The following is a 12,986-nucleotide window of genomic DNA, read 5'->3' as shown; positions in this document are numbered from 1 at the left end:
CCTGTGGAAGCTAACGTACTACAGGTCCAGGCGAACTGGGAAGGAGACATTCATTTCTTTTGTAAATAAGGAAAATAAATAATTTGATAAGAATAGCCACGCTATCCTCGGGTGAGAGAGAAGATGAAAATGTGGTTGAATAGATATCTAAGTAAATCAGAAAGGGATTCAAATAAACAGGAACCAAAACATACCTCATCAAAGTTCCTTAGATTGTAAGCAACGATGTATGACAAAAGACTCTGACAGTTATCCTGAAAGAGAGAGGGGGGGAAAACTTTTTGTCATTAATCTAATCATTTTAGAGCAGAATGTTTCGATTGGTATGTAGAACATATCAGAAGAGGACTTAAAAGTTCATCACCTCAAAGCAATGGATCAAACACAAGTGAAATCTCTGCTGGGGAGAATGTCATAACTTAGAGCTAGTAACGTGTCCTTATGTTCTTTATGGGCATCTCTCTAGGATTCCAATACCGTAAACACTGAGCACTATGTTCTTACATGACAGCACTGGTCATACACTAAAATCTAATAAACAGTCAGTCACTCACTCATTTAGGGGCAAAGAATTGCCTAAGCACCATAATAGAGCAGTTATGGTCAGAGCTCAACACACACTCACACTGCTCTTGACGTCCTTGAGTTTTGGCAGGATTTCCAGAGTGAAGCCGTCAGCCTGCCCACGCGATCGGTTCCCTCCGTTCATGAAGTTCCCAAAAGCTAAGATGAGGCCTAGCACCTGCAACACACACTGAGCACTCTGCAGAGTCTGACACACAGCATGGGGAAAGACATGGAGGTAGAGGAAGGGGAGGGAGAGAGGGAAGAGAAGGAGAAAGGAAAGGAGAAAGATGTAGAGAAATGAGGGACAGAATATATAAGAGAGGGGTAGAGAAGAGGGAGCAAAGAAATAAGGAGAATAAAAAAGAGAATTGGTAAGAGAAAGAGGAGACAGAGGTGTAAACAGACAAACAGAAGAAGAGAGAGATAGTTCAGTTCAGTGCCTCTAGTATCAATGAGGCATACTGTATATTTGCCATCTGCAGAGAATGGCTCTCATTCCTTATGTTCTCAACACTCTCGATGCATGGCTGTACATTACATTGTCCACGACATGCTGTTCTCAGAAAGATGGAGGAGAGGAGACTTACCGTACACACCCTCTGAAGGGTTTCTACTTTCCGGAGGATGGAGGAGATACATTCAACAAAGGTTGATTGAAAGAGGATGCAAAACACCCTTCCTGAGAAATTGGGGATTTGGGACAACTGGAAGAGAAACCTTAGAAAATTGGAAAGAAAAATAACAAAATTGTAGTGTTAAAATACTTAAACAGGGCCTATTTAGAAATTGCTATTTTCCTGACCTTTCCTATCACCAACAATTGAGCGAGAAACAGAAACAGGACAGACTTGGCACAGAGGAAAGATTTGCTCTTACTGTTCAGGCTTGTCCAATGGCTTTGCGTCGTTCTTGCCTTTGGATGATTTGATGTGCTTCTCAATCTTCTCCATCTCATCTTGCTGGGCTCTCTGAAATAAGTAAGGAGTGTGATATTGGGTAAACAGTAAGTGGCACTCAAAATATACCTTGTACTTGAGATATACCATGCATGCACACAAACCCTGTTATTTCACTTTCAGGGGAACTGAATGTTGGAAAATACAGCCATTGTAGATACTTTATAAACACTATAGGGTGAAACCTACAGTATTGTTTCGATTTCCAACATGTTTTTCACTTTCCAGACACAAAACCACAGTTTTATACAAAATGAACCAGGCCAGAGATGCCCTCTCATTTCACAAAGACAAAGACAATAGAGGTTGACAGACCTGGCGCAGGCTGGCAAAACCACAAAACGTCCGACAAAGCGAAATGTAAACTCTGTATGTCTCTCATGAGTTCCGGCTCGTCTGAGAAGCAGGTTAGGGGAGCCGACGTTGACTCCAGGGTCTGGCCCAGGCATAACTCAGCAGCAGCACATCAAATATTGGCATCAAACACGTGGCAAATTAGTATTCAACACACTCAGCCTTGGGTCCGCGAGGGCAAGCTCTGGTTCTGGTTTACGACATGTTTAAATACATCTAACACAAAACATATCCTTTTTCAACTTGTGGTTGTACCAATGTGAGGAGTAATTTGGGGACAAGAAGATATGATGGTGAGATCTGTGAATTGGTGCATTTGTCTTTGGCTATGACAGTGTCATGACGTTGGCCTGTGGGTAAGGTTTATGATCCCCCCCATAAATACCTTTCTCCCTTCCCTCTCTCTCTGACTCTACTGAAGGACTCTTGAATAGCCTTTGTTAAACATAGAGAGTCTGGGAACATCAAACAAGTGGGGGGAAAGGAACCATATTTCGGTAATAGAACCAGATGAAAATATGCGTTGGTACTTAATGAATATGATGTCAGTTCGGTTGTCATCTGAGACATTATGACTGATGACAGGATGACATAAACTGTACCTGGGAAAGTCTACACATTCTAGTTATCAGATTCACATGGAATTGTTGTGCAATTTAAATGTTTGAATATGAAACTATTTGTGAAAAGATTAAATGTAATTTTAGCTTCCAAATGAGAGAATTGGGTTTTCATAAGGTTAGAGCTCTGCTCAATCAGTGGCCTGCCCCTGTGAAGAGACATGGGTTATAAACTATGAAACACACCCTTCTCTCCCTCCACTATATAAGCCCTTGACGAAAATGTAACCTTCTGTTCCGAGTACGCGAGGCCTGCAGCCTCTGCGTTAAAAGGGCGAATAACTTTCTGTTCCGGGTACATTAGGACGACTGTCCGATGTCAGAAGGATTCAGATAATAACTACAGAACTAAGCCAACCTCAGCGTGAGCTTTGGTTGCGAATGGTATGAACTTTGAACGCTTATTCACTACAGAAGTGATACCTCCTAGCCGCTGAGTTAGCAGCGGCCATTGTAAACATGGGCTAGGAAAGGACGGACGACGTATCCAGTCTAACACACAACGACGATACTACAACGTATACCATTTACCACCAGAGACATTCTTCCGAGGACAGCAAGATCTCTGTTGTGCAACACGGCCAGCATCTACGACCAACCTACCGAAGCGCAGCTCAGAGTAAATATTTAATGCATTTCCCTTTTCCAAATGGGCGGTAATTTTAGAATGCATAAGATACTGTATTTACGATAGCAGAGCTTCTCCCTTTGTTCCTCAGTCTTCCCGCTCTTTCACTCAAACCCAACCCCCTTTCCTTTGTGTAACCATCCGTCATGTCGGCTCCGTCCACCAGGGACGTTTTCTGTATGACATAATTTGCATTCTGTGTATATGTAATTCTGTGTGATTAGTCAGGTATTTAGTAAATAAATAATTAAACCCAATTTTGTATTGCTGATTCAACTTGTTAGCCAGGGTTCGTGAAGGTGACGATTAATATTGACTGCTATTGATGTAAAATATTACTAAGTCTTTAAGAGTTTATTCAGAAGATAACAGCTCTATAAACACTCTTTCGTGGTGTCCCGACTTTCTAGTTAATTACATTTACATGATTAGCTCAATCAGGTTGTTACGGCCGTCGTCTAGGTGGAAATGACCGGACCAAGGTGCAGCGTGGTAGGCGGACACAGGTAATATTAATTACAGAGAAAGGATTTTATAGAATAGCATGTCATATCACTTAATCCGGCATAGCCAAAGACACGACAACAGCATGAAAGAAAGTTGCATGTGGCATTTCAAATACAGAGGAAGGTGCACTGTTGGAAAATGACTTGGACCAAATGTCACCGCAATCCCCACATTTCTGGTCAACTCAGTTTTTTTCTAAACTTCCCATGTATGGCACTAAACTTCAAGTTAATGTTGTTTTCTGATGAATGAGTTTTATGAGAACGTAGATTGAGGTGCTATTATTGTACCACTGAAATACAGTATAAGTCAACATTTTGGACACACCTACTCATTCAATAGTTTTTCTTTATTTTTTAAAACTATTTCTACATTGTAGAATAATAGTGAAGACATCAAAACTATGAAATAACACATATGGAATCATATAGTAACCAACATTTTTTTTTTTATTCTTCAAAGTAGCCACCATTAGCCTTGATGACAGCTTTGGACACTCTTGGCATTCTCTCAACCATCTTCATGAGGAATGTTTTTCCAACAGTCTTGAAGGAGTTCCCACATACTGTATATGCTGAGCACTTGTTGGCTGGTTTTCCTTAACTCCAACTCATCCCAAACCATCTCAATTGGGTTGAGTTTGGGTGATTGTGGAGGCCAGGTCATCTGATGCAGCACTCCATCACTCTCCTTGGTCAAATAGCTCTTACACAGCATGGAGGTGTGTTTTGGGTCATTGTCCTGTTGAAAAACAAATGATAGTCCCACTAAGCGCAAACCAGATGGGATGGCTTATTTCTGCAGAATGCTATGGTAGCCATGCTGGTTAAGTGTGCTTTGAATTCTAAATAAATTACAGACAGTGTCACCAGGAAAGCACCCCCTCACCATCACACCTCCTCCTCTATGCTTCACGGTGGGAACCACACATGCAGAGATCATCCGTTCACCTACTCTGCGTCTCACAAAGACACGGCGGTTGAAAGCAAAAATGTCAAATTTGGACTCATCAGACCAAAGGTCAGATTTCCACCAGTCCATGCAAGTCTCTTCTTCATATTTGTGTCCTTTATTAGTGGTTTCTTTGCTGCAATTCGACCATGAAGGCCTGATTCATGCAGTCTCCTCTGAACAGTTGATGTTGAGATGTGTCTGTTACTTGAACTCTGTGAATGATTTATTTTGGCTGCAATTTCTGAGGCTGGTAACTCTAATGAACTTATCCTCTGCAACAGAGGTAACTCTGGGTCTTCCTTTCCTGTGGCGTTCCTCATGAGAGCCAGTTTGATGGTTTTTGCCACTGCACTTGAAGAAACTTTCACAGTTCTTGAAGATTTCCGGATTGAATGACCTTCATGTCTTAAAGTAATGATGGACTGTCATTTCTCTTTGCTTATTGGAGCTGTTCTTGCCATAATATGGACTTGGTCTTTACCAAATAGGGCTATCTTCTGTATACCACCCCTACCATGTCAAAACACAACTGATCAGCTTAAACGCATTAACTTCTTTGGGGTAGGGGGCAGTATTTTCACGTCTGGATGAAAAGCGTGCCCAGAGTAAACTGCCTGCTACTAAGGCCCAGATGCTAGGAAATGCATATTATTAGTATATTTGGATGGAAAACACTCTGCAGTTTCTAAAACTGTTTGAATGATGTCTGTGAGTATAACATAACTCATATGGCAGAAAAAATCCAACCAGGAAGTGTGAAATCTGAGGTTTTTAGTTTTTCAACTCTCTGCTGATCCAAGATACAGTGGAGATGAGGTCATGTTGCACTTCCTAAGGCTTCCACTAGATGTCAACAGTCTTTAGAACCTTGTATGATGCTTCTACTGTGAGGTGGGGGCGAATGAGAGGGGATTCAGTAAGGTCTGCCATGAGCTGACCATGCGCTGACCATGCGCGTTCCTGTGAGAGTTAGCTTGAGTTCCATTGCATTTCTGAAGACAAAGGAATTCTCCAGTTGGAACATTATTGAAGATGTATGTTAAAAACACCCTAAAGATTGATTCTATACTTCGTTTGACATGTTTCTACGGACTGTAATATGACTTTTCGTGTGAACTTTTGCCTGGACCTGCCCGCGCGTCGTGAGTTTAGATTGTGTACTGAACGCGTAAACAACAAGGAGGAATTTGGACATAAATGATGGACATTATCGAACAAAACAAACATTTATTGTGGAACTGGGATTCCTGGGAGTGCATTCTGATGAAGATCATCAAAAGTAAGTGAATATTTCTAATGCTATTTCTGACTTCTGTTGACTCCAACATGGCGGATATCTCTTTGGGTTGATTTGTCGTCTTTAAAAAAAAATCTGACACAGCGGTTGCATTAAGGAGAAGTGGATCTAAAATTCCATGTATAACACTTGTATTTTCATCAACATTTATGATGACTATTTCTGTAAATTGATGTGGCTCTCTGCAAAATCACCGCATGTTTTGGAACTTCTGAACATAACGCGCCAATGTAAACTCAGATTTTTGGATATAAATATGAACTCTACCGAACAAAACATACATGTATTGTGTAACATGAAGTCCTATGAGTGTCATCTGATGAAGATCATCAAAGGTTAGTGATTAATTGTATCTATATTTCTGCTTTTTGTGACTCCTCTCTTTGGCTGTTTTTCTGTGACTTGGCTCTGACCTAACATAATCGTTTGGTTTACTTTCGTCGTAAAGCCTTTTAGAAATCGGACACTGTGGCTGGATTTACAACAAGTGTATCTTTAAAATGGTGTAAAATACATGTATGTTTCAGGAATTTTAATTATGGGATTTCTGTTGTTTTGAATTTGGCGCCCTGCAGTTTCACTGGCTGTTGACGAGGTGAGATTCTACCGTCCCACATACCCTAGAGAGGTTAAAAAGCAAATAAAATCCACAAATACATTTTTAACAAGGCATACCTGTTAATTGTAATGCATTCCAGGTGACTACCTCATGAAGCTGGTTGAGAGAATGCCAAGAGCGTGCAAAGCTGTCATCAAGGCAAAGGGTGGCTACTTTGAAGAATATCAAATATAAAATATATTTTGATTTGTTTAACACTTTTTTTGGTTACTATATGATTCCATATGTGTTATTTCAAAGTTATGATGTACTCACTATTATACTACAATGTAGAAAATAGTAAAATAAAGAAAAACCCTTGAATGAGTAGCTGTGTCCAATCTTCTGACTGGTGCTGTATGTCATTGTCATCAATTCTGTGTTTATCCATACAAAGTGACAGTGTTGTTATAATGTCCCTCAGCCTCTGTGGTCACAGCCTATGTGTAGATTTCATGAGTGTAACTGTTGTGGTTTGTCATGTTGTTGCTTATCATGTGCAAAGTAATGTGGTGTTGGGAGTGGTTCCCTGAACTTCTAAGAGTCGTGTCAGAAGGTTCCGACTCCTGATATTTGCGGGGACGGGTACCTCACAGTGACCCCTTCCTGCCTGTGGGTTTGTGTTGTGAGAGCAGAAGTGGTTTTATTGTAAGAGCCCACAGACAGGGTGACTCCATTTCTTACTGTGAAGTGAGGAGTGAACTTCTCCATGGCTCTGTGTTTGTGTGTGTGTTCTAGAACTGTGAGGGTGTAACCATTAGAACCCATCATTCCTAAGTCATGGTGGCTATGCTGCCAACTGTGGTTAGGGTTTAGAGACCGGGAGACAGGATGGAGTCTCACAATACAAAATAGAAACAATTTGGCTCCACAACTCAATAACATAGCCTCAGGCAGGAGAGAGAAGGGCGCGGGGAGCGGGGTGCGAGAGATGAGGGTGGGTTAAGCGCTAAAAGACTCTTTTGATCCTCCGTTGTGACACATTTCCTAAAAAATACACCATGTCTCAAGTCACAGTAATTTTAACATGATCAATATTATTAATGTGGCTCTAGCAGTCAAAGGACGGGCCTCTTGTGTTGTCCAGCCAAAAGCTTCTCAGGAATGTCATAGCGTCTTAAAACTGTATCACGGTTGAAATTGAAAAAACATGCCCCTTTTCATGCTTTTCTCTTTATTGACATAACAATGCATCGGGCTCTGAATGTTCTGCTGAAAGAGACAGGTTTAATGTCATGCAGGGCTATTGATGACAATGCTTGGCTGTAGCTATTGGAACCTTCACAACCAGCAGGTTGTACTAGGGAGTCTTATTCTAAAGCATTTAAATAATAACAAACTTTATGACATTATCCCGTTATCTCATTGTACTTACTAAAAGTGCCCATTATAACATTGGAGAGGGATACATTAAAATCCGATACAGATAATATGTCTCTACTCCCCTTGTATGTTGATGCATGTCTTATAAGAGCGGAGACAACACCTTTCAACCCATAAACTGGGTGGTTCGAGCCCTGAATTCTGATTGGCTGACAGTTGTGATATATCAGACCGAGGTTCTTCCTTTAAACTGTATACCACGTGTATGACAAAACGTTTACTTTTATTGCTCTAATTACATTGGTAACCAGTTTATAATAGCATTAAGGTACCTCGGGGGTTTGTGGTACATGGGCAATATACCACGGCTAATGGCTGTATCCAGGCACTCCGCGCTGTGTATAAGAACAGCCCTTAGCCGTGGTATATTGGCCATATACCACACCCCCTCGTGCCTTATTGCTTAAAAATATGTTTAATAGAGAAATAGTACTGTATATCTCCTTCCAGCAGACATACTGTACACTGGGGCTGACTCTGTGGCCAAACACCACACATACCAGTAGGGCTTGTGGTTTCCATGTTTGTTTTGGTATTTAATGCACATTTTCTTTAGTTTGCCTTTCAAGTGGACCAGATGGAACATAAACTCCAGATACAGAGTAATGTTCAGAGCAGACGCTGTGGAACTGACAACCAGAACAAATTCATTAAACTGTTAATAACTAAAGATTAAAAGACTGTTATGAAAAGGCCACCTTCCTACATGTTCCAAGGAAGGACCACTTCATTTATGGGAATTGTGGTTTTTGTTTTGTAGTCCAAATAAAATAAAATACATTACTGACTGATTTTCAACTAGTTGCTAGTACTGGGGATTGACTATTACATATTTCATTATATAATAAAAGAATAGCTTTCTGTAACTACAGTCAGGTCTAAAATTATTAGCTCCCTTGATAAAGATGAGCAGAAAAAAAAATAAAAAAATCATACAAATACTGAGCTATATTGTACGCTCCCAAAAAATTGAAAATTATTATATTGTACAATTGCTCAGAAAAAATAAATAATATTTTTTTAACTAGGCAAGTCAGTTAAGAACACATTTTTACTTACAATGACAGCCTACTGTAGGAACAGTGGTTTAACTGCCTTGTTCAGGGGCAGATAGACAGATTTTTACCTTGTCAGCTCGGGGATTCTATCTAGCAACCTTTTGGTTACTGGCCTAATGATCTAACCACTAGGCTACCTGCCGCCCCATGAGATTGAGAAGCAATATTTTTTTTCTCAAAAAAAGATACATGTCAAAGTGACTGGCACTCTTAAAGATTAATCTAAATAAAAACAAACAAAATACAATCTGCATGAACGTTCAACTTTTTTAATGAATCAATTACATTAAATCAAATTTGATTGGTTGTGTACAAATAGTTTGCAGATGTTATCGCAGGTGCAGCGAAAGGCTTATGTTTCTGTCTCCAACAGGGCAGTAATACCGAACAAAACAAAACAATACACATAACTCCCAAAAATACTAAGAAAGAAATTAAGAAATATCAGATCGAGCAGAGTCCAAAATATATGTATATATACAGTACCAGTCAAAAGTTTGGACACACCCACTAATTGCAGTGTTTTTCTATATTTTTACTATTTTATACATTGTAGAATAATAGTGAAGACATCGAAACTATGAAATAATAAATAACAAAAATGATAAACAAATCAAAATATATTTTATATTTAAGATTCTTCAAATTAACCAACCTTTGCCTTGATGACCGCTTTGCACACTCTTGGCATTCTCTCAACCAGATTCGTGAGGTAGTCACCTGGAATGCATTTCAATTAGCAGGTGTGCCTTGTTAAAAATGTATTTGTGGAATTTATTTCCTTCTTAATGCGTTTGAGCTGATCAGTTGTGTTGTGACAAGGTAGGGGTGGTATACAGAAGATAGCCTTATTTGGTAAAAGACCAAGTCCATATTATGGGAAGAACATCTCAAATAAGCAAAGAGAAATGACAGTCCATTATCACTTTAAGACATGAAAGGGAAAGGGAGATACCTAGTCAATTGTACAACTGAATATAGTCATGTCAATGTGATTCATGTCAATTCAATGTGTCTTCTGCATTTAACCTAACCCCTCTGAATCAGAGAGGTGCGGGGGGCTGCCATAATCAACATCCACCTCTTCGGCGCCCGGGGAACAGTGGGTTAACTGCCTTGCTCAGGGGCAGAACGACAGATTTTTATGTTGTCAGCTCTGGGATTCGAATGTCATTCAATCCGGAAATATCAAGAACTTTGAAAGTTTCTTCAATTGCAGTTGCAAAAACCATCAAGCGCTATGATGAAACTGGCTCTCATGAGGACCGGCACAGGAAATGAAAACCCAGAGTTACCTCTGCAGCAGAGGATAAGTTCATTAGAGGTACCAGCTTCAGAAGTTGCGGCCCAAATAAATGCTTCACAGAGTTCAAGTAACAGACACATCTCAACATCATCTGTTCAGAGGAGACTGCGTGAATCAGGCCTTCATGGTCAAATTGCTGCAAAGAAAACACTACTACAATAACCCAACACACCTCCAGACTATGTAAGGGATATTTGACCAAGAAGGAGAGTGATGGAGTGCTGTATCAGATGACCTGGCCTCCACAATCACCTGACCTCAACCCAATTGAGATGGTTTGGAATGAGTTGGACCGCAGGGGGAAGGAAAAGCAGCCAGTAAGTGCTCAGCATATTTGGTAACTCCTTCAAGACTTTTGGAAAAGCATTCCAGGTTAAGCTGGTTGAGAGAATGTCAAGAGTGTTCATAAAAAAAAAGTGAAAATATATCAATCATTATTTGAATATGTTGGTAACCCGTTGTATAAAAGTGATAATGTCCTCGAAGCCTTCTCGGGCCTAATTAAATCAAGGATTGGGGGGGGGGGGGTTAGCTAGCTAGCTAGTTTATGTCTTAAGGTTACTCTGCAGCACAGAGAGTGGTAGCTAACTATAGTTAAAGTTATCGTAGCTTTCTTGAACGATTTCAAACCACTTGATGAATTTAGGACTGCCAGAGTATCTAGCTAGCTGACGTTATGAGCTGGTATAGTGTTAGCTTACTAGCTAGGATTGGTCACTGTAGCTATGCCAATTTTCAGACAATGAAGAGAACGTCCACGGATATCTCTTCTTTCTTTAAGAAGAAAAGTAGTACAGTGGAGACGCAGTCGACAGGGGACCAGCAGCAGAGGATAGGACGTTAGTGAGGATGCAGTCGAAGATGATTATAACATCATTGAGCAAGCCAATGAACAGGCAGAGGCACTGAGAGAGCATGACAGAACAGAGGCAGAACATGACAGCGACAAACAGGCACAGGCAGCATCAGTGACAGAGCACAGTGAAGAACAACAGACAGCAGCATGGCACGAAAGTGAGGAACAGGCAGCAACAACAGTCACAAAGGTTGACAACCAAGCGGTCTGAATAGAATTGTTTATAGGCTGATATTAGGAATGTAATCGGTAATTACTATGGAGAGGGGCTAGCTACTCATGTTATTATTATTATTACTTTTATTATTTTAAAATCAGAATAACTGATTTTGCCTATTGTTTCATCCTAGATATATCCCAGTCAAGAGCAGAGGGGTCCCTCCTTCAGGGGGATAGAAGACGGGGCTTCATGAAAGAGTGGTACAAGTACGCATAAATGGCTGGAATACTCTCGGAGTAAAGACTCTGCCTACTGATATGTCTGCCGGCACTTCATTCTCCCCTCCTCAGGTGATTCAGTGTTTACACCTGAAGAGGGGTTACAAAATTGGAAAAAAGCAGCTTACAAAGATGGGGGATTTGTAGGTCATGCCAAATCAGAATCACATACTAATGCTATGTTAGCACAGGCAGAATATGAAAAGTCAACTGCAAGCAAATGCTCTCTCACAGCCTCCTTAAATGCAGAATATAATACATTTGTGAGGGAAAATAGAGAGTACATTAAAACTGTTGGAGAAACCCTGCTCCTCATAGCTACACAAAACATTGCACAGAGAGCACATGAAGAAACGGAAGGTCGGAATAAAGGACATTTCCTCTCTATTATGGAACTGCTAGCCAAGCATGATCACACATTCTAAAGAAAATGACAAGTCTAAGAAATGCAACATACCTTGGGCATAGTACACAAAACAAAATAATGGATTGCCTGGCTGAAATGGTCCGCACCTCAATCATTTGTGAAGTTGCACAAAGTGAGGCTTTCAGCGTTATGGTCGATGAGACCAAAGACATTAGCAAGAAGGAACAGATGTCCTTTGTAATTCGATACTATTACAATGGGTCAATAATTAAACGTTTCCTCACCTTTGAAGCAGCAGAGCGCCTGGATGCTGCAGCACAGAAAATTGTACAAATACTGCAGAAGCCTTGACTACAGAAACCACCGAGTAGGGCAAGCATATGATGGTGCATTTGTCATGAGTGGAAAGAACACAGGTGTGCTAGCACACATTAAATCAGAGGCCCAATTAGCTTTTTATGTTCACTACAATGCACATTGCTTAAATGTAGTATTAGTTGACAGTGTGAAATGCATCCCTGGAGCCTATTGTTTCTTTTCTCTTTTGCAGAAACTCTATGTCGTTGTGTCAAGGTCATATGTGCACCAAAGGTGGCTAGAGGTACAAAGGGAGATGTTTCAGCGAGCCCCGAGAGAGTTACAAAGGCTGATGGAGACACGGTGGGTATGTAGGTACAATGCTTGCAAGACAGTGAGGGACAGACTGCCAGCCATCATACATCTACTGAAAGAAATATCTGAAGAGAGAATTGGTGACAGAGCTGTAGAGGCAAGAGGTCTATTAGCCCAAATAGATCTACAGTTTGTTGGCCTCCTTGTAACATTCACCAATGTTTTTGGTGAGATAAGACATCTGTCAATTTGGGCACGACTGATACTGTGACCCTTGCCGAGCAATGCAACATCGGTGTTGCACCTCCAGGCCCTCCAGGGCGTCAGGTCACACCAAGCTCTAGGCTTGTAGGGTACCGCATTTCTACTCCAGTAGTTCAAAGACAGGTCATCCCAGAAAAGAGATCATTTCGGGCAGGTTCATTCATTCCAATTGTTGATGTGCTTCTCTCTGAGGTGAAGAGACGATTTTCTGAAGACAATTG

General features: G+C 40.7%; 1 pseudogene; it reads right to left on the bottom strand.

Moving 5' to 3' along the window:
* Positions 1-12,986, bottom strand: part of LOC111977934 (formin-2-like) — a 78,351-nt pseudogene that overhangs the window by 13,646 nt on the left and 51,719 nt on the right.

This window comes from Salvelinus sp. IW2-2015, linkage group LG18, assembly GCF_002910315.2.
Source record: "Salvelinus sp. IW2-2015 linkage group LG18, ASM291031v2, whole genome shotgun sequence".
NCBI lineage: Eukaryota > Metazoa > Chordata > Actinopteri > Salmoniformes > Salmonidae > Salvelinus > Salvelinus sp. IW2-2015.
The sequence above is the reverse complement of the archived record's forward strand: the minus strand, read 5'-3'. Positions and strand labels throughout refer to the sequence as shown.